This window comes from Sander lucioperca, chromosome 19 (genome assembly GCF_008315115.2).
Source record: "Sander lucioperca isolate FBNREF2018 chromosome 19, SLUC_FBN_1.2, whole genome shotgun sequence".
In the NCBI taxonomy this organism is placed as follows: domain Eukaryota; kingdom Metazoa; phylum Chordata; class Actinopteri; order Perciformes; family Percidae; genus Sander; species Sander lucioperca.
Genome location: NC_050191.1, coordinates 3,681,211 through 3,701,317, shown reverse-complemented (window position 1 = coordinate 3,701,317; position 20,107 = coordinate 3,681,211). Strand labels below are relative to the sequence as shown.

The 20,107-nt window shown below is 41.5% G+C and overlaps 1 protein-coding gene across 10 annotated transcripts in view; it reads right to left on the bottom strand.

Moving 5' to 3' along the window:
• myt1la (myelin transcription factor 1-like, a) overlaps positions 1 to 16,369 on the bottom strand; it is a 79,782-nt gene extending 63,413 nt beyond the window's left edge. For 8 of the 10 annotated variants that reach the window (XM_031307872.2, XM_035995019.1, XM_035995025.1 and 5 more), the window contains exon 1: positions 15,832 to 16,159. The gene's annotated coding sequence lies outside the window, so the exon portion shown is untranslated. The other 2 variants (XM_035995020.1, XM_035995021.1) reach the window with 1 other exon arrangement.
• Between the last annotated feature and the right edge of the window lie 3,738 nt (positions 16,370 to 20,107).

The following is a 20,107-nucleotide window of genomic DNA, read 5'->3' as shown; positions in this document are numbered from 1 at the left end:
TTCGGCATAATTTTCGTATATTTACAGTTTGAATTTTGTCATGCCACTTATAGAACATCTACCCCAAGGTCTTATAAAGCTAACTATGGTGTCCGATTTCAATTAAATGCATTTTTGTGAACATTAGGGGTCTCCTTAGGAGGAGCTGCTAGCTAGGCTAGCTATGTGTCCCATTTAATCCTATGGGAAAGATCGTTGATACACTTTCGGCATAATTTTCGTATATTTACAGTTTGAATTTTGTCATGTCACTTATAGAACATCTACCCCAAGGTCTTATAAAGCTAACTATGGTGTCCGATTTCAATTTAATGCATTTTTGTGAACATTAGGGGTTTCGTTTCAGAGGTCTAAGAGGAGGCTAGCTAGCTCTCATTGATAGAGCTCCATCCAGCTGCAGCTCTATCAATGAGAGCCCTGGAGCTCTGTCAGGGCAGCGGCGTTTGGTAGTCCATTAACCCAAAAAACAGTGACTTTGCGCGGGTATGGAGTGCCGTGGGCTGCCAGCCGTGACGGAGCTCCATATACCTCCCAGCAGGCCGGGGTCTGTGAAGGAAGGCAGGCCGTGCAGCGAGGCAGCAACACAGGCAGCACCGGCCGCTGAACTCCCAACACACAGTCGGACAAAATTTGCAATTAGCCATCAATTTTCGTAAAACGGTCCATATTTGACCTCTACATAGTTGATTTCTCGCCTAAAATGTTGTCAGAAGTGAATTTAATGATGAATAAGATGGTGAAACTTGTTAAAAATGTCCCGTTGTTGCTCCGTCTGCAAGTTCCGAGTTGGCAGTGGGCGTGACTTATAAGTTCGACCAATCAAGTACACCTAGGAAAAGGGAAAAGACCCTGCTCTGAAGTAGGAGCTAAAAAAGTACGCTACTGAGGCCAGAGGAACTTAAAAATCCCCAAATTTTTCCTGTCGAAACACAACGAAAAAATCTTTCTAGGAACGTTTAGTTCTAAGAACTGCAAAGCCCCTCATGACTCCTAAACCACATTCATATAGCGCTGTGTGAACGCATTCATGTGATTGGCTTATAAGTAAACAATCCCCCACGTGGGGTGCATTCTTGTGATTGGCTAAAACAAGGGAGATATCTGATTGTTTGCAGAACATTCCCTGTTTAAAAAAAGGCATTTGTGTGTCGAGCCAAGTCAGGGCAGTCTCAAAATTCACACACAAATGCAGTGAAGTTCACAGACCGCAAGCAGTTTGTAAATCAAGATATATTGTGTGTGCATCAGAAATACATTTCTGAATCTTGTCCTGTGCATTTCTGAATCTTGTGTGCATTTGTAAATGTTGTTTGCATTTCTGAATTTTGTATGCATTTGTGAATCTTCTGTGCTTTTTAAATTTTGTGTGTGTATTTGTGAATTTTGTGCGCATTTGTGTATCCTGTGTGTGCATATGTGAATGTAGTGTGTGCATTTATCTTTATTGAGACTCTTTTAGCTCCATAGCCTGGTGGTTGCAGCGTCCCCTAGAGGTCAAAGCTAACACACCTTACACTGATGACACAATTTTCTTCTTATTACTCTAAATGATCATTTAATAATCACATAATGTGCTTGGGAGACTAGTGAGCAAGGATGTGCAACAAAGTGTATAGATGTAAAAGTTCTTTCCGTCAAGTCAAACATTAAAGTATAATAATGGGTGTTTGTCTTCAGTTGATCAGATAAGTTTAACCCGTCAGTTAGCTGCTAACGGAGCCTAAAACATTAGAGCTGTTGCTATGGTTCCCTGCAGTTTAACATAACTTTAGTGCTGATTGAGAATGGTGGTTAAAATATTGTTGGACAAAGCTACTGTTTTGTCTATCTGTGCCTGAGAAGTATTGTAACAGACCAGGCTGTTCTCATGAACCATTCGTACATAAAGCTATGAAAAGCAAAGCACTGTTGTATGTATTCTACTTTATAACTGTCAGCCACATTAACTGCTGCTGTATAAGAGCGCGAATAGCTCTTAAAATACAGGGCTTTCAAGCAGGGGGGGCGGCGTTCGTGTCCCTGAAGAAGTTAAGCAGGAAATACAAGTCAACTAACTATCATGTCACCGGTCGGTGGTTTCATAATTTCGTAAAACATCATACGAATTGTTGTGCATAAGTTTTCGTACGATATCATACGAACCCGTTCATGAGAATGCTTTGACCAGACACCTGCCTGCCAATCAGAAACAAGTATTTCCACCTCCTCCAACAGGTTAAGGTATAGCATGTGTTTTTCAATCTCAATCTCCCGACCTTCACACACTGGATCTGAAAGTGATGTCTATTCATTTCAGCACTTTAGCTGGGATTATTTATAATAAACCAACAAATGTTCATTCCACAATCTGATTAAATACATCAAAATATATACAAAAGTGAAATCCTCCTTTGTGGCCTGGAAGCATGATGTTAACTATGCAGAGTGGTTTTGGAAAGAAAAGCTCTGCGTCTGGTTGGTAAGAGCAGCTCAGAGAATTTTGGGATCAATTAAAAATGACCTCATGGTGCAGAGATTTGAGGATCCTGCTTTCTGTTAACCTTCAGAGCATCTTGTTAAACTGGTTTTGAGTGTTTTGTGGGACAACAGACATTTAGGTGTCTAATAAAACTAAATAATGACAAAAGGTTTTACATGACAATACATCGATATGTAGGAGGGTCTACAGAATGCCTTGGACGCATTTCTTGTGAAAGTGTTTACATACACTTAAGTGATATTGCAAAGGTTTACAAGTGAGATGCAGCTTGTGGCAGGTTAATCTGTGAAATAAATTCAAAAGCCAATAATCATGATAGACAGATTTTAAAAATTTAACAGAAATTTTAAAAATAACTGAGGACTCACATTCAATTACATAGTTAAATAGGCTGTGTTGTTATGCTTGTTATAGTCACGTCCCAACTCCCTAAAAATGTTCCAGTTTCAGGCGTGCACAGCCTGCAACACAAACACTCACAGGCAAATGTTTGTGAGCCCAAACAAAACACACACACACACACACACACACACACACACACACACACACATACATACACAGCAGCAGCAGCAGCAGCAGCCAGGTGAGGTGTGTGTTTGCGGCGGAGCCCGACAGCAGCTCCGTGTTTTATTACAGCAGAGCACTTTTATCAAACCCAACAAACAGAAACACCTGGTGTGTGTGATGTGATGCTGCAGTGCACAAACCAAACAACACAACTGAACAGAGAGAGAGAGAGAGAGTTAGAGAGAGAGAGAGTTAGAGATAGAGGTGCAGTGCTGCTGCAGGTCTGTCTGATCTTCTGTCTGTCTGTACATCTGAACTACGTCAAAGCGGCTACATTTTTAGCCACAGTCAGAGCTCCAGGGAGGGTGATGATGGTTGGTCAGTTGGTCCGCTACTTTGGTCCATACTCGAATATATAACCATAGACTGTAAAAAAATAATGGACAAGCTTCTGGGTCTGAAATGTGACGCCAATGCTTAAGTCTCTTAAAGCTGCATTCTATCTAATTTCCAGCAGGGGGCGACTCCACTGGCTCCAAAAAGAAGTCAGTTTCTATAGAAATCTATGAGAAAATGAGCCTACTTCTCACTTGATTTATTACCTCATTAAACATTTTCATAATGAAAGTATGGTCTCAATCGCTATAGTTTAAAGTCTTCTTCATTACAGCATGATGTTTATTTTGTAAATGACGGTCCCATAAACGATAAAGCAGGGGGGATGCTTTAGGACCTGTCAGTCAGGACAGAGGCTTAGCGATGCTAACCATGCTAACACTGTGGACATTAAAATAGATCTCAATTTGTTTCTGGTTGTTGTCCATGTTTTTATCTTAAACTTTGACCCTCTCACTGTGTGTTTTCACTTCATCAAAGTTAATTAGAACATTTGGTGATAGGTTGATTTGATATATTTACAATTTTGAAATTGTGGCGTCAAAGATCAAACAGATCATAATTGAAGAGTCAAGTCATTAACAGGTTAAATTCATAAAGGTGTATGTAAAAAGATCTATTAAAAACGTGTAGAAAATGTTTAAACAGCTAGGTAAGGACTACTAGCCAGTCAGAAGCAGAGTATGAGGGCGTGCCCTGACAGTACCTAGGTAAGGACTACTAGCCAGTCAGAAGCAGAGTATGAGGGCATGTCCTGACAGTACCTAGGTAAGGACTACTAGCCAGTCAGAAGCAGAGTATGAGGGCGTGCCATGCTAGCAGCTAGGTGAGCATTATAACGTGTGTTCCAAAGTGACCACGTTTGTCTCTGAAGTAAAGGCTGGACTACAATAGAGCTGTTTGGAGCAGTTTGTGAACAGTGTTTTCTGTTGGAGATGGTAAGTCCCTTTGGGGTGGACTTTGGGCTTTTTCACTTTGTAAACCTATAACGTGCACAAAAAAGATATATAACACAATAAAGGAAAGGGAAAAAGCCAAAAAGCATAATATGAGCACTTTAAGGAAAAGTCTGCTTATTTTCTGTGTACTGTCATACATGCAGATGAACGGCGCCAGTACCCAGAGGTCAGTGTTTAACCTCCGGTAACTCTCCACTGGATGATCTGCTTAAGCCAGTTGAAAATCAGAAACTTTCCGTAGCATTTAGCTTAGCGCAACGCCATTGCAACCATAAACAACACTGACTTGGTTGGTCATCCTCCCCAACTCCACCCTCTCGTCACAAAATTTGCCACGTCAGGTATCAAAAACCCAAGAGGGCATCAGCCAAATTGTCAAACTTGAGGCTTCAAAACGGCAGTCCACAAAGCAATGGGTGACGCTAGTGCTGCTACATCCAGACATTCATGTTTCCCCGAGGATAAAACCCTAACCCCTAACCCTAATTTATTTAGCACCACTTGCAGATCAAACTTTCTCACTTATCCAGGGAAATATCTCAACATCTGTTTGATGGATTAGCACCAAATCTGGTACACGTAATACGTAATTGCCTGATGATGAATTCTGCTGCATTCTGATGCATTTCATTTACTGTGAAGGGCTCGTGTAGAAACGGTTCTGCAGTACAGTTTGGTGGTGTGAAAACACGCAAGAAAAAGCAGCAGCAGCTAAGCCTGGTGTGAAGGCCCCCGACTCCCTCCTGTACATCAGCCCCGCTCCTGGTTTCCATGGAGACTGGACTGATCGGGTGATTAGCCGCGTCAATTAACCTCTGACCAATCACAGAGAGAGCCCGAGCAGCAGCAGCAGCAGCAGCAGCAGCAGCAGCAGCAGCAGCTGGCTCTGATCTGCAGATACGATCACAGCTGAATTCAGACATCCGAACACTGCATGCTAAATAACAATGAACGCATGTGGGAATTCTGCATTTGCATAGCAAATTCCATCCCTGCACTTGTTTCATAACCAAGTCCATAGAGCCATTCTTTGAGGCTCTTTGCTTTTAAAGCACCGTGAAAGTGTATTTATTGTCTATTTAATTTGGAAAACGGAAAAAATCAAGTTTTTGTGTTTGTTTTCGGGCCTCAAACATGCAAAATGTCTTAATGTTTTCCTGTTTTCTTTTTCAAATCTATCCAAATAACTTTTATTTCTGCTATTTTTTGTGTCTTTTTTGATATTTCCAGTTTGAGGACATGGATGGATACATGTTCCCACTCCACACATGAATTTAAAAGACCCTGCAGGATTTACTGGCCATAATGAACCCTGTAACACTTCATGTTCACCCTCTCAAACCCTGTAAATGTGAGAATGTAAAAGGGGCCTGGACTGCTCAAGCCTCCCCACAGCTCGATGACCAGGTCTGTGGTGTCATGTCAGCACTTCAGAAGAGATAAAGTCCTCTTCAGCCCTCAGACTATCTTCTGTCAGAGGATATTCACTTGAAAGGGGAACTCATCTGCTCTGAGTATCTCTGCACATGGTTGCAATATTTAAACGTCTGCAGGCTGACTTTGTTTCACATTGAATTTTGCTTTTCATGACGACCAAAACCAGCTGTTTCTGTTATGTCAGATGACTGTGAAAAAGGTCTCGGAGGTACGTAAGTAATTCCTGGGCTTTTTTAAAAAAAAATCTTTCCAATAATGTGAGTTTATTTTTTATAATCTCTGGGTTTGCACTTGGCTTAAACAATACTGCAGCGAAGAAAAGATATTTCAAACATTACATTCTGATTTGAGACATGGAGGGCGGACTTAAAAGTGGACATTTCAGAAAACGATTGAAAGAAAACTTGTGACGCACCTCAGGGTGGGCACTCTGTGATTGGCAGGTGAAGGGATGGATGTGGTCAGTGAGTGAAGCTTTAATGATCTGTAACAAGCAGGCGAGGCAGGTCGTCAGCGGCTACAGAGATACTTAATCGTTACTCCTGAAAGATTAGTGTGTGTGTGTGTGTGTGTGTGTGTGTGTGTGTGTGTGTGTGTGTGTGTGTGTGTGTGTGTGTGAGCAAACATCCAGACAAGTCGGAGGTGATAATTTGTCCCTTTTCACAACTGAAGAAATTTGACTCAAGGTTTTCTTTCTGTATCCAGACTAGGGTTGGGTACTGAGACTCTTAACGACCGGTATCTACCAGACCGAATAGCAACATTGGAGAACCCTTTTGCAATTATGTAAGCACATAATGTAATCTGAAAACTGCTGCCCTGGTTAAAAAAACAATGCAACTGATCTCAGCTGGTATTCTGTTTATAATGGAGTGGAATGGAAATTTCTGAGTGACCCCAAACTTTTGACCAGTAGTGTATATATATTTTCTTTTTTTTTTAAAGTATCGGTTCAGGCACCGTTTTAAAAGTTTTAGTATTGGAAGAAATCCAAACGATACCCAACCCTAATCCAGACACTCTGTCAGTCACACCGACTGAAGGAAACCTTCAGTTCACAGATAACACTGTCACAGGTAACTAAGTATGGAGAGGTCAAAGGTCACAGCACATGGAGCAAATTGAAAATTTTTTCCATTAATCACAGCTTTGCCACTCGCATGCAAGATTTTACACACACACTCTTCATGAAGAACAGGATCTACCCTCGATGATTCATTAAAATGTGTGTGTGGTTTATACACTATCAGCGCTCCAGAATAGAAAGCGGATGATGCCTTCTTATGTGTGTGTGTTTGTGTGTGTGTGTGTGTGTGTGTGTGTGTGTGTGTGTGTGTGTGTGTGTGTGTGTGTGTGTGTGTTCCTGACTCACAGATTGATGGGTGTCTTGGCAGCAGCTTAGATTTAATAAACGGGCAAGACAGACAGACAGACAGACAGACAGACAGACAGGTAGTTAGTTCAGATGAGGCCTCGTTGTTTCGACGTGACAGTTTCATCACCAACTGGACAGTAACCAGCTAAATCTCCATTATGGAGGAACACTTTCAGACACACCCATTGCAGCGTAATATCATCATGTCAACGTCTTATATGCACCAGAGTTTTTTTTCTTGTTGGGTTGGACTTTTTCCGTAGCCCTGAAATTTTCGCAACGGAAAATTGGGTTGACATTTGATGTGCAGTTTGGGGTCACGATGCTGGATTCATTTCCTGAACAATCAACGATCTGGCTTGCAGACGATAAGTCTATATCCACGACGATCCACTACCGGGACTTTTCAGGTGCCGCTGGAAATTCCGCCGAATATCTTTCATTTCGGCCATCACCTCCGGTTGGTTTCTGAGGACTGCTCCTCAGATCTCTGCAGGGTAAATCCAGACAGCTAGCTAGACTATCTGTCCAATCTGAGTTTTCTGTCGCACGACTAAAACTACTTTTGAACGTACACGTCCACCAAAACAAGTTCCTTCCCGAGGCTATTTTGCAGAGGCGCCATTGCTCCGTGCGGCGTCTGGCAATGCGAGACTAGCAGCTGATCGGATGGATTTATGGCATGTGTCAGCTGTCTCTAACTTTTAGCAGTTCCACGGTCCGATTTCCCAACATGCCTGCTGTCTAAAGATCCCTTATAAACTGTGGCGAGCTTGGTTTAATATTACTGGAGTTGTACTTTACACATTGTTTCTAAAACTGTAGTCTCGACCGAGACTGCTGTGATATAACATATTGTTTTGTGTTGTTAGATTGTTAAATTCATCATCAATATAATTTATGTTTAAATAAACAACACTTCCATGTTTTGTGCCTGAGGACCAACTTGAAAACGAGATGGTCGTCAATTGGTCCGTACAGTGCGAGCGGAAGAGTCGCAGGTTCTGGTCGTGCAGAAAGAGCGATTCAAACGTTCAGTGTGAGTTAACACAATGTTCATAATTAATAAAAATTAATTAATGTAAAGGTTACAGGTTAAGTTAACATAGAGAGTTTTAATGTGCAATTTGTAATAGTTATGGAGAGGGACCCCACCTGCTGACCCTGTAGCATATTGAAACCATTTGTTTGGTAAGACAAGTGAAGGGACACGATTCATGCATGGAAACGTTTCTGATACCAGAGAGGCTGCTAATTAGTGGCTATTTGTAAAACTAGTGGAGCTAGATTAGTCTCGCATTGCCAGGCCTTCCTCCACAGCGCTGCCGAGGAAGGTCTGGCTAGTCCACACAGCATTCCTGGATGGGAGAAAAACGTGCTATGGTTTATCGGCATTTCTTTAAACCAATCACAATCGTCTTTGACGGTGCTAAGCGCCGGACGGAGCCACGGTGCAAAATAGCCTCGGGAAGGAACTTGTCTTGGTGGAACATGTGTACGTTCAAAAGTAGTTTTAGTCATGCAACAGAAAACTCTGATTGGACAGATCTAGCTAGCTGTCTGGAAAAATTACAACACAAAGAAAGCCCAAGGTAACGGACATCCGTCCTAAAAAAATTGAAATCAGGTGGATTTTCCGGCGGCAACGGAGCAATCCCGGAAGTGGAACGTTGTGGATATAGACTAGGCTAGATAAGCAGGGATTGACTGCTGAACGGGCCATGTTGAATCGTTTAACATCGAGCAAACACTGCAGATTACAGCAAAGATTAATGGATTAGTTGTTACTACTACTATTACTATTAAATTAATTGCCAACTATTTATATAATCGATTAATCCATTTGTGTTTTTTTTTATGAAAAAAAAACTAAAACTTCTCTGATTCCAGCTTGTTAAATGTGAATATCTTCTAGTTTCTTCTCTCCTCTGTGACAGTAAACTGAAGATCTTTGAGTTTTCGGCAAAACAAGACATTTGAGGACGTCGTATTGGGCTTTGGGAAACACTGATCCACATTTTTCACTATTTTCTGACATTTTAGAGACCAAAAAACTCATACTGATTGAGAAAAATAATCAACAGATTAATCGACAATGAAAATAATCGTTAGTTGCAGCTCTACTGTAGATACAAGTCCTGATTAAGCAGCCGAGTATCTGCTCTTTGCCTGGTTGAGAGTCGGATTTAAAGGTAGTTTTAAAAGGAGCTTTAGGGTTAGAGAGTGAAGTATTTGTTGTCGTAACCACACAAAAATCAATTTGTAACACACAGATTGCAAATGGTGGCAGCATCATGTTTCAGAAAGCTCTAATGCTCATGCAACAAGTGGGCTTTGATATTAATTTGTGTCAAATTAAGTGAGAGGAAACGATGTAATGTTGCAAATCCCAGTTTGCATATTGGTAATTTGCTGAAACGGTCCCCGGTTTGGTTTGTTGTAAAGCTGCATTCAGCGTTGTTGCTGTAACTACAGGGCCACGTTCAGCCCCGACAAAACGTAGCAACACGTTTTTTTAAACTGAACCCGGGGTGCGCTCTGCCTTTTTATTACCACGGGTTTACAGACAGGTGGTCTCTGCTGATTGGGTATCACCTGTGACACAGCCAATGAGCGAGAGACGCACCCACCAAACGAGAGAAAAGATATTTCAAAGCCTGTTGCGCACCGTTTCACACTATTCCGAGGAAACGTCATTCAACCAGGAACCCCCAGCAAAACGGTGCACACCGTTTCTGAGATTGCACGTGCCCCAGATCTTTGCAATTAAGTTAGTGAGTAAAATGTCAGAACAGACAGGAATACAGTAGTCTCACATTGCCAGACCTTCCTCCACAGCACTGCGTAGGAAGGTCTGGCTAGTCCACACAGCATTCCGGGATGGGAGAAAAACGTGATCTGGTTTATTGGCATTTCTTTAAACCAATCACAATCGTCTAAGCATGGGACGGAGCAACGGTGCAGCTGCAAAATAGCCTCTGGAAGGAACTTGTCTTGGTGGAACATGTGTATGTTCAAAGGTCGTTTGAGTCGTGCATCAGAAAACAGTCTAGCTAGCTGTCTGGATTTACCCTGCAGAGATCTGAGGAGCAGTTAACCATAGTCCTCAGAAATCCACCAGAGTTTAGAACTCCAACACAAAGAAAGAGGAAGGTAACGGACATCCGGCCGAAAAAAGAGGGACATCTGGCGGAATTTCTGGCAGCACCAGAGCAATCCCGGAAGTGGAACGTTGTGGCTATAGACACAGATACGGTAACCCTCAGGTTGCATTCACTGACGTTGAAACACAGTTCAGTTCATCACAGAGAGCTAGTCCTGGTCGTGACTGAGCTGTGATGTGAATAAACCGAATCACTGCTGCGTCACGCTAACACAACAATCACTTCCGGGTTAGACAAATGGCAGTTGATTTGAACTGCGGAGATATGTGAAATCTGCAAACTTGTTTTTTTTTTCTGTTGTCATTTTCAGCCGTAACTGAAACATTTAAAGATTTATAGTTAAACACGGAGGTCCAACCTATCTTTCGTCTCTGCTCAGCTTATTTTCTGTTCTGTGTTGCTTTGCTAGCGTCTTTGATAAACCAAATCTAGCGTTAGCAACAGCAACATCTCACCACCGGTCAGTCGGACTGACTGCTAGTTTGGGTGGTGTCATTTTCTTAAGTCTGTGGCCCAACAGGTAAATTAGCTCTCCAAGCTAACGTTAGTCAAAGTGTTGACATATGAACGCATCAAACATACATTTCAGATGAATGAGATGAGAGTAAATCCAGTTGTTCATCCTTCCCCGTTTGCTTTAGCTCCGTTAAATTGTATGTGCGGGACGCAGGAGTTTTCTAATCGGAAGTTCTGGTAAACATACATTGTGATTAGGTCTTCGGAGCTACAGGTGTGAATGGAGAACTCTATCTGTGAGCACCAGTCTGGTATGATGGCGGACTGTAAGCTGCATTTAATATCCTCTGTCACACACATGTGGTGTTCAGCTGCAGACAAGAGGAATCTTTATTTGGGTCGGCAGTTATGAATGATCGCCAGACTCCGACTCTCCGGCTCCGCAGAGAGCAGACAGGAAATAAAGGAGTTTTTCTCTTTCATTACTTTTTGCGCCAAGTTAACCTGAGCTCAGTGTTTAAACAGCAAAACAGCTGGCTCATCTGCCGGAGCCTCAGAGCAGGTTGGACTGAACCAGGCTAGTGTTTTGTCCCATCTCCACCAGTCACTCAGCCAGTATTGTTGTGACCCCACAATGAAGAAGATGATATAATGCTGATATATATATATATATATATATATATATATATAGAGAGAGAGAGAGAGAGAGAGAGAGAGAGAGAGAGAGAGAGAAAGAAAGAAAAGAGACCCACACACACAGAGGTTGCACAAGAAGTAAAAGATATTGTATGTATATATAGCAAATCAATCCTAATATTGTGTTAATTTTCATAGTTTGTATATTTAAATGTCTTTACATTTTTGTTAGAATTTAATTTATTTTATTAGAATTTATTATTTATATTTATTTCATATTGCTTAATGACTTTTTTTTCATATTTGTGTTTCATGTTTGCCATACAAAATAGATTTATATAATCGATATAAATTATCCTAATATTGTGTAAATGTTCATGTAACTATTCATTGTGTTTTGTCCAAATATTTGGACAGATTGTACGTTGAGGCTTTGGCAAGATTGGTATTGAAACTTTCATGCCAATAAAGCCCCTTTGAAATTGAATTTGAGAGAGAGAGAGAGAGAGAGAGAGAGAGAGAGAGAGAAGGATGTCCTTGGAATCCATAGCTTCTAAGCATAGAGGCAGAAACTGTTTCCTGAACCCATAATGTCGAACTGACTAAACTACTAACGAGCTAAATAACCAAAACGAGCTCAATAACTGACTGGAAAAACAACAAGCTAACTGACAAACCCTTGGACAAACAACATGCTTGAATTGGTTTCGCAGTTAAAAACCAATGTTACAGTGAACTGCTGAACAAAATGAATCAATATCGTTGGTAACTCAAGGGCAGCAGAGCCAACTGAACACACCTTCGACACACAGCACTGATTGCAGTCTGTTCTCATGAACCATTCGTTCAAAAAGCTACAAAAAGTTAAGCACTGTAATTCGTAATCATTCCACGTTTTTATTTTCTGTATTCACTACAATTGACAGCCGCTGTATAAGAACGCGGCTGGCCGCGTAGGGAGTTGGTCGAGGGGGATGGGTGGGCGTAAACGTACAGGACTTTCAAGCCAGAGAGCGGAGTTCCAACCAGAGCTGTTCGGACCAATCAGATTGTCAGGGCGGGCTTTATACGATGATGGACAGATGATCAACAGTAATCAACCACTTGTTATTAAGTTCTAACAGGACTGACAAATGCAATAAGATTTGTCTGCTGTATTGTCAAGTTCTAATCCTAAACGGAGAACTTGTTCGTATATGCAATCACCTTTACTATTTCTCTCAAAAATGATGATCGTGTTGGTAACTCTGTGTATCCTTAAATTCTTTTTACAACACCGGCAAAGATCGTTTACACTCATCTTCTTCTTCCTGCATGCGTGCAGTTGAGTTCTGTTGACAACTATGCGTCGCTCAACATACGTCACATACGCCGTTGCTCTGATTGGTTGTAGGTCTATCCAATTGAGTGCAGAGGCATTTTCTGTCCTCGTTCGGTTGAAACACGCCCCATAATCACAGCCCAATGGAGCAGAATCAGACTCATGTTCTGACTAGAATCTGAGTATGACCTATGTTTTCTTAGGAGTGTTTTAATCCAAACCACGATCTTTTTCCTAATCTTAACTAGTCGTTTTGGTGCCTGATCTTAACTTTCGTCTCTCATATTACGCTCATATTTTGTGGACTAAACTTAACCGTAATGTCGGCCGAAACGACCAGCAGCTCGCGGTGCTTTGTACCCAGCTCAAAGTCACCTATTTTCGGGTAACTGAATTTAATTGAATTTCGTAGGATATCATACGTCTTGGTGTGCATACATTTTCGTACAATACCATACAGACTCGTTCATGAGAATGCGTTGCTGATTGTGATGTAGTGCAGCTTTAAAGGCACAGCGAGTAAAAACAATGACAAGACTCATACAATAAAAATAATCCCTCAATCATCACTTAACAGCTGTGGTTCCCAAACTTTTTCTGCAGGGGCCCCATTTTGGTAGATACAAATATTTTAGACCCCTTTGCAATGCAAATAAAAAAAGCATTTAACATAATCCAACAAATAATATTTAGCCTGTTCTCAAATCAAAACTGTACAGAAGCGTAGTGCTGCCACTGCAGAAAAAGAAAAACCTATCAGTATCACGGTATTACGTGAAAAGTTTATTGTAATAAGACGTTTTTCTTGATGTTTTTTTATGTGGCAGAACACTAAACCACAGTACACAAATACACTTATGGCAAGTGGAAGCATTAATAATCATGTGACAGCAGCACTACGCTTCCATAAAACTGCAAACAACAGTAAGCAGAAATGTGTTTTATATGAAATAAAGCATGCTTAGGTATCACTGCACGCTCTCGCCTTCCCTCTGTAATTTTCTCCATTACTCTACAGACAGACGTCAGAGAGCGAAAAAGTCAAGTTTCAATCATTCCTTCGAAAACACATCAGGGCGAGTGAGTCTGTAGAGCTACGCTCAACACTCCTCTGATCCTGAATATACAGGCAGCAGCTCCACACAACCTTTCTCATCTTTGGTTTTGTGATCAAGATCCTCACAGTCTTTGATGTTCAACTTGGAGCCTCCACTTCACTGCTGATATTTAGTTTCTTGCACCAATACCAGTTTTTATATCAAGTTTGACACTCTGATACAGACTTAAATAGGAAGAATATTTGATATGGCCACAGTACACTTACTATAAGAGCACATTATAATCAGGGTTCCAAATTAGCACCATCTACTAGCCAAATGCTGGTAAAATATGCAAGTGGCTGGTAGATTTGCTACACTCACCAGCCAAAAAAACAATGGTACTCTATTGAGTGGCTGGTGAAATTTGAACATTGAATAGCCATTCGGCTGGTGGACGAAAAAGTGAATTTTGAACCCTGATTATAATCCATTGGACCCTGTAAGGTTATCCTGTAATAGTTCAGAATTTTTAAGTTTTTACTTTTTTTTTTTTAAATATAATTTAAGTTTAGTTTGAGTTACATATTTTACAGTGTGTTTGCTAGTTTTTGTTTAATTTCAGTGTTTCAGGTTTAGTTTTAATATGTTATATTCAGTTGTTATACTGCAACATAAACTCATGTCAACATACCTTTATTTTTACTTTAGAAGTCAAGCGTGTGTTTGCAAAGATTCATGCAAATTAATTAAAAAACTTCATGGATATTATTAGTCCTCAGACACGGATGCTGTTGCAAATGTCCGTGTGCAAACAGAGAAAATAAAAAAATGAAAAAAAGGTGCCGTAAGGTCACTGCAGACTCACTAATTAGAAACACAGACACACTGTGGAAAGCATTAAAGCCATAATATGAACACTGACACCCTGTAGGAATATAACATATCACACACAGCGGTCCCAGCCTGGATTATCACATCCTATTATCCTCCATTCTATAGCCGCTATACGGAACAATACAGCCTTCACACAGCACCCTGTAGGAACATTACGGACATATTATAAGATATTATGGAGCACCATGGGCGTCTTAAAGTCATAACACAAATTATATACGGCTATGATAATGAAAACATGAGCATAAATGTCAAAAGGTGCCATCGGGTCACAGCAGACGGAGCAGCACAGCTCACTGGAGGAATGTAGCAACATTATTCCAGATATAAAGCTAAATAAAACGCTGCATTATGACACATAATAACATAAATATTACAGGAATATCATAAGATATGTGCCGTGAAACAAGAGAAGCATCACTGCCACACTATAGTAGTATCATATGACACATGCAGACACACTTTCAGAGCTCATTACAGAGATATTACAGAATATAAAGCTAAATATAAGACTATAAAGCTGCATTATGACACATTATAATAAAAATATTACAGGGATATCATAAGATACGTGCCTTGAAACAACAGAAGCATCACTGCCACATGTAAACACACTTTCAGATCTCATTACAGAGATATTATGGAAGGTTAAGTTAAATATAAGACTATATAACGCCGCATTATGACACATAATAACATAAATATTACAGGAATATCATAAGATATGTGCCCTGAAACAAGAGAAGCATGCCTACCACACTATAGTAGTATCATATGACACATGCAGACACACTTTCAGAGCTCATTACAGAGATATCATAGAAGGTAAAGCTAAAAATAAGACTATAACTTCGCATCGTGATACATTATAACAAAACTGTAATATAGGAATGTCAGAAGATACGTGCCTTGAAACCACAGAAGCATGACGCATGCAGACATGTCAGAGCTGATTCCAGAGGCATTATAGGAGACTGTCAACACATCTGCGCTGCGAGACAACAGAAGCGTGACTGACACACTCGGTCAGTGAACGTTACAGGGATGTTTTAGAGGTGACCGGAGCTGTGAGGCGCGTTCAAAGACGCACGCAGGCTACATCACGTCAGACGCAGTTAATGAGTGCTATGAGGAATGTTATAGAAAGAAAGAAAAGAGAAAACATACTGGAATGGCGAAGATGGAGACTCCTCTACAGTATCTCTTCTTCCTCCTCTCCCTTTTCCTCCTCTGGTCGGAAAGTCTGCAGCCTCTCTCTCTCTCTCTCTCTCTCTCTCTCTCTCTCTCTCTCTCTCTCTCTCTCTCTCTCTCTCTCTTTTGTCGCCGTGATATCTGGCCGTGCCTTCACTGGATGGAGGGAGGAGGAAGAGGAGGGGGGAGACCCAGACAAACAGACAGACGGACAGAGACAGGAGGGAGAAGAGGATGTTGATGATGATGATGAAGATGGTGGAGGGGGAATCAGACACTGCAGCAGCGGAAGAGGAAGAAGACGGCGGGTTTACCTCTCTTTTTCTCTTTCTCTTTCCTTCCTCCTCTTGCTTTTTTTTTTCTTCCTCTTTTTCTTTTATTACTCAGGGACGCGCACGCAAAGACGGCGACGCGCCCGATGGAGAGCCAGCGGTGGGCGTGCGTGCGTGCGGGCGCATGCAAGCTCCTCAAGGATGGCAATGCATTCCCTGCCTTTCTCTAACACACATCTCTCTCTCTCTTTCTGAATTATTCTATTTCCCACCCTGCACAGACCAGATCTCTCTCTCTCTCTCTCTGTCTCACACACACACACACACACACACACACACACACACACACACACACACAAAAGTCTCTTTAGGCGTCGAAATGCATCAGTGTGTAATTTCCTTTGTTCAGCTCTGTGTAACAAAGCAGTCAGACTCTAATTTAGACTCTAATTTTATTAGCCTTTTATTATTCACATCCTGGTATTATAAGTATTAAATTTTTTTTATTTTCTTATTAAAATAACTTCCTGGTTGTTAGATTGTCAAATCAATCAATCAATTTGTATTTAAAGTGTAAAAATGTTACCATTAAACTTGGTCTCGGTGCACTCCACAACCAAAGGAACACAGAATCAACAGACAGCAGCAACAACAACTGAACAGCGTTCACGCACAAAACCAGCAACACAAGAGAACAAGTGAAAAAGGTCTGTTTGTGAAGGACCCAGAGAGGATGGATGTTGCTTGCTTTTTATCTTTTTACGTCTTTGAGAAGACCCCTCCACTGGATGGGCTGTTGAACCACTTACCCTTCTCAAAAAGATCCGCACAGCGTCTGCACCAAAGTCCATTCACAAAATCCCAGATTAAGTAAGGCGAGGCAAGGCAGCTTTATTTGTATAGCACATTACAACAACGAGGCAGTTCAGCGTGCTTTACATAAACCATTAAGGAGCAGTTAAAAGCAATTAAAAACATTCATTATTATAATGAAAGAGAATATAAAAACAGCGAAAACAGGATAAGACGGCTTTGAAATACAAGAATAAAAGTGAACTGAGATTTGGTGCGGCCTCTAGCTCACCCAGTAAGAGCGTGCGCCCCATGTAGGCTGAGTCCTTTGCAGCGGCCCGGGTTCGAATCCGACCTGCTGCCCTTTGCCGTGTGTCATCCCCCATCTCTCTCCCCACTTTCCTGTCTATCCACTGTCACTATCTAATAATGGAAAAGCCCCCCAAAAAAATAATCTTTAAAAGAACTGAGAGTTGCAGCGGACCTGCGGTTTTCTGGGAGTTGGTTCCAGATTATGTGGTGCATTCCAAAAAATTAACGCTGCTTCTCCACTTTTAGTTCTTATTTGGCGACAGGAAGCAGAAGTAAATACAGAATAGACAATGTTTTCCTTTTTCTAAATCCTGTGCCAACGTTTTTACAAACCGCTCTACAACATCTGTGTGTGGCAGCTGTAAGGAGGTCACATGGAGGAAAACTGGTCACACCGGTCAGTTTAGGGGTTCTGCTCGTTCAGTCTGAATAACAGAGCAGCGTGCACTCACAGTGGCAGAGTCTCCCCCCCAATCCTTAGTAGAGACTGTCCTCCCCTAGAGAAACACCAGCACCAGTTGTTTCAGAGCCTGGGCCCCAGACAACATTTTTTATGGTCAAGTGATGAAGCCCTCCAGCAGGAATTAGGCTACGCCTCTTGGCCGCCAAAATCCCACTACCTCAGCAGAGCAATAAACCTAATTAAGGACTCCTCCCACCCAGGCCACGAACCCTTTCAGTTCCTCCCCTCAGGAAGGCGTTACAGGTCCGTCAGAACCCGCACATCCAGGTTAAGAGACTGCTTTTTTCTCCACAGCCATCACAACTCTAAACAATCAATTACAGAAATAGGACTTCATCATGCTGAATGATTATCTGGTCTGTTTTGCACTGCATTTGCACTATTCCAGTACTGTGATCTTTAAAAAAAAAAAGATTTTTTGGTGTGAGAGTACGGCGTGAGAAAGTGTATGAATGTATACTACTATGCACTAGAAGCACCTGTCCCATTATGTGTATGTGAGGGTATGGTTTGTGGAAGGGCATGGTGTGTGCGTATGAATGTGTAATTCTAGGTACCGGAAGGAGTAGCACTTAAATTTCATTGTGACAATGTTTTACAATGACAAATAAAAAATCTGATTACGAATATACCGCAAACCTAGACGGTGTACTGAAGGAAAATGAAAATTGAGCTAAAGTACGTAGGAGGGCAGAGCCAGGCTAGAGAACGGGTTGTTATTATACTGTATGCATCACACTGACTGTAAAAGAGCGCAAACACATGGTTTTCAAGCAGAGGAGCAAAGTTCTTGTCCCTGAAGAAGTTAAAGTTAAAAACACAGGACTTTCACCAAGGAAAACGGGTGTTCATGTCCCATTGAGTACAACTTAAGAGAACCGGTGTTTTAACCCAAACTAGAATCTTTTTTCTAATCTTAACTAGTCGTTTTAGTGTCCAATCTTAACTGTCTTCGCCGCATGATGGTCACCTTTTCTCGGCTGAACTCAACTGCAACAGCCGCCGAAAAGGCCATAACCTCACGGTGCTCTGTACCTGGCTCACAGTCACCTTTTCTTGTCTAAATTTAACCGTAAAGACCACTGGACTTGTCACTTGTCAAACTTGTCACTGTGACCAGTCGTAATCTGACCAACCTGCGCTCCCCGTAATTATTTTACGAATTGTTGTGCATAAAGTACGTTTTCATACAATATCATACAAACCCGTTCATGAGAATGCGTTGAACCCAAACCATGATCTTTCCCTAAACTTAACCAAGTATTGTTTGGCCTAACCTTAGTTTCGCTTTGCCAGACCTTCCTCCACAGCGTTGCGGAGGAAGGTCTGGTTAGTCCACACAGCATTCTGGGATGGGAGAAAAACGTACTCTGGTTTATTGACATTTCTGTAAACCAATCACAGTCATCATGGGTGGTGCTAAGTGCCAGATGGAGCAACAGCGCTTCTGCAAAATAGCCTCTGGAAAGAACTTGTTTTGGTGGAACGTGTACGTTTAAAAGTAGTTTTAGTCGTGCAACAGAAAACTCAGATTGGACAGATAGTCTAGCTAGCTGTCTGGATTTACCCTGCAGAGATCTGAGGAGCAGTTAACCATAGTCCTCAGAAATCCACCAGAGGTTAGAACACCAACACAAAGAAAGAGGAAGGTAACGGAAAGATGGTCATCCGGCGGCATCGGAACAATCCCTGGAGTGGATCGTCGTGGATATAGACTAGCCTAACCTTAACCATGGTGGTGTCAGATCATAAAACAGATTGAAAAAAACAGAGCTTTTGAGACGGTTCAACAAAATTAAAAGGTTTCATTCAGCGTTTTCGGACCGGAGGAACTTTTTCATGGTTCTAAGAAACCTTTATTTTGTGTCCTTTTTTATTTATTTCCCTTCAATTCTCAACATTTTACCTCTTTTCTGTCCCTCCATCCTTTCTCTTCTTTCTTCCTTTCTTTCTTCAATCCTGTCCTCCACACTTCTCTTACCTTCACCTCTTCCACTGATTACTTACTCCCTTCACTATTACTCCTCCCTTCATCCTTCTTTTATCCCCATTCTTCTGACTGTCTAGACCCTTCCATTCATCTGTCCCCTTCTTTTTCCACACCTCTCTTCTTCTTCCCTCCATCTCTCCGTCAGCGGACCGGAGTGAACTGAGGACACAGAGAGAGAGAGAGAGAGAGAGAGAGAGGCAGAGCGAGCTTAGTTTGAACAGGGTGACCTAGTTAGACTCTGCCTTCAATAAAACATTGAGACTGAGATAAGAAACACAGGTCTCTCTCTCTCTCTCTCTCTCTCTCTCTCTCTCTCTCTCTCTCTCTGTATCACTCTCTTTGCTTTCTTTTGGAGGTTTCAGTCTTCGGTTATAGATTTAACTCACAGATCCATTTTCAGTTCACTCAGTTTGAGCAACAAGT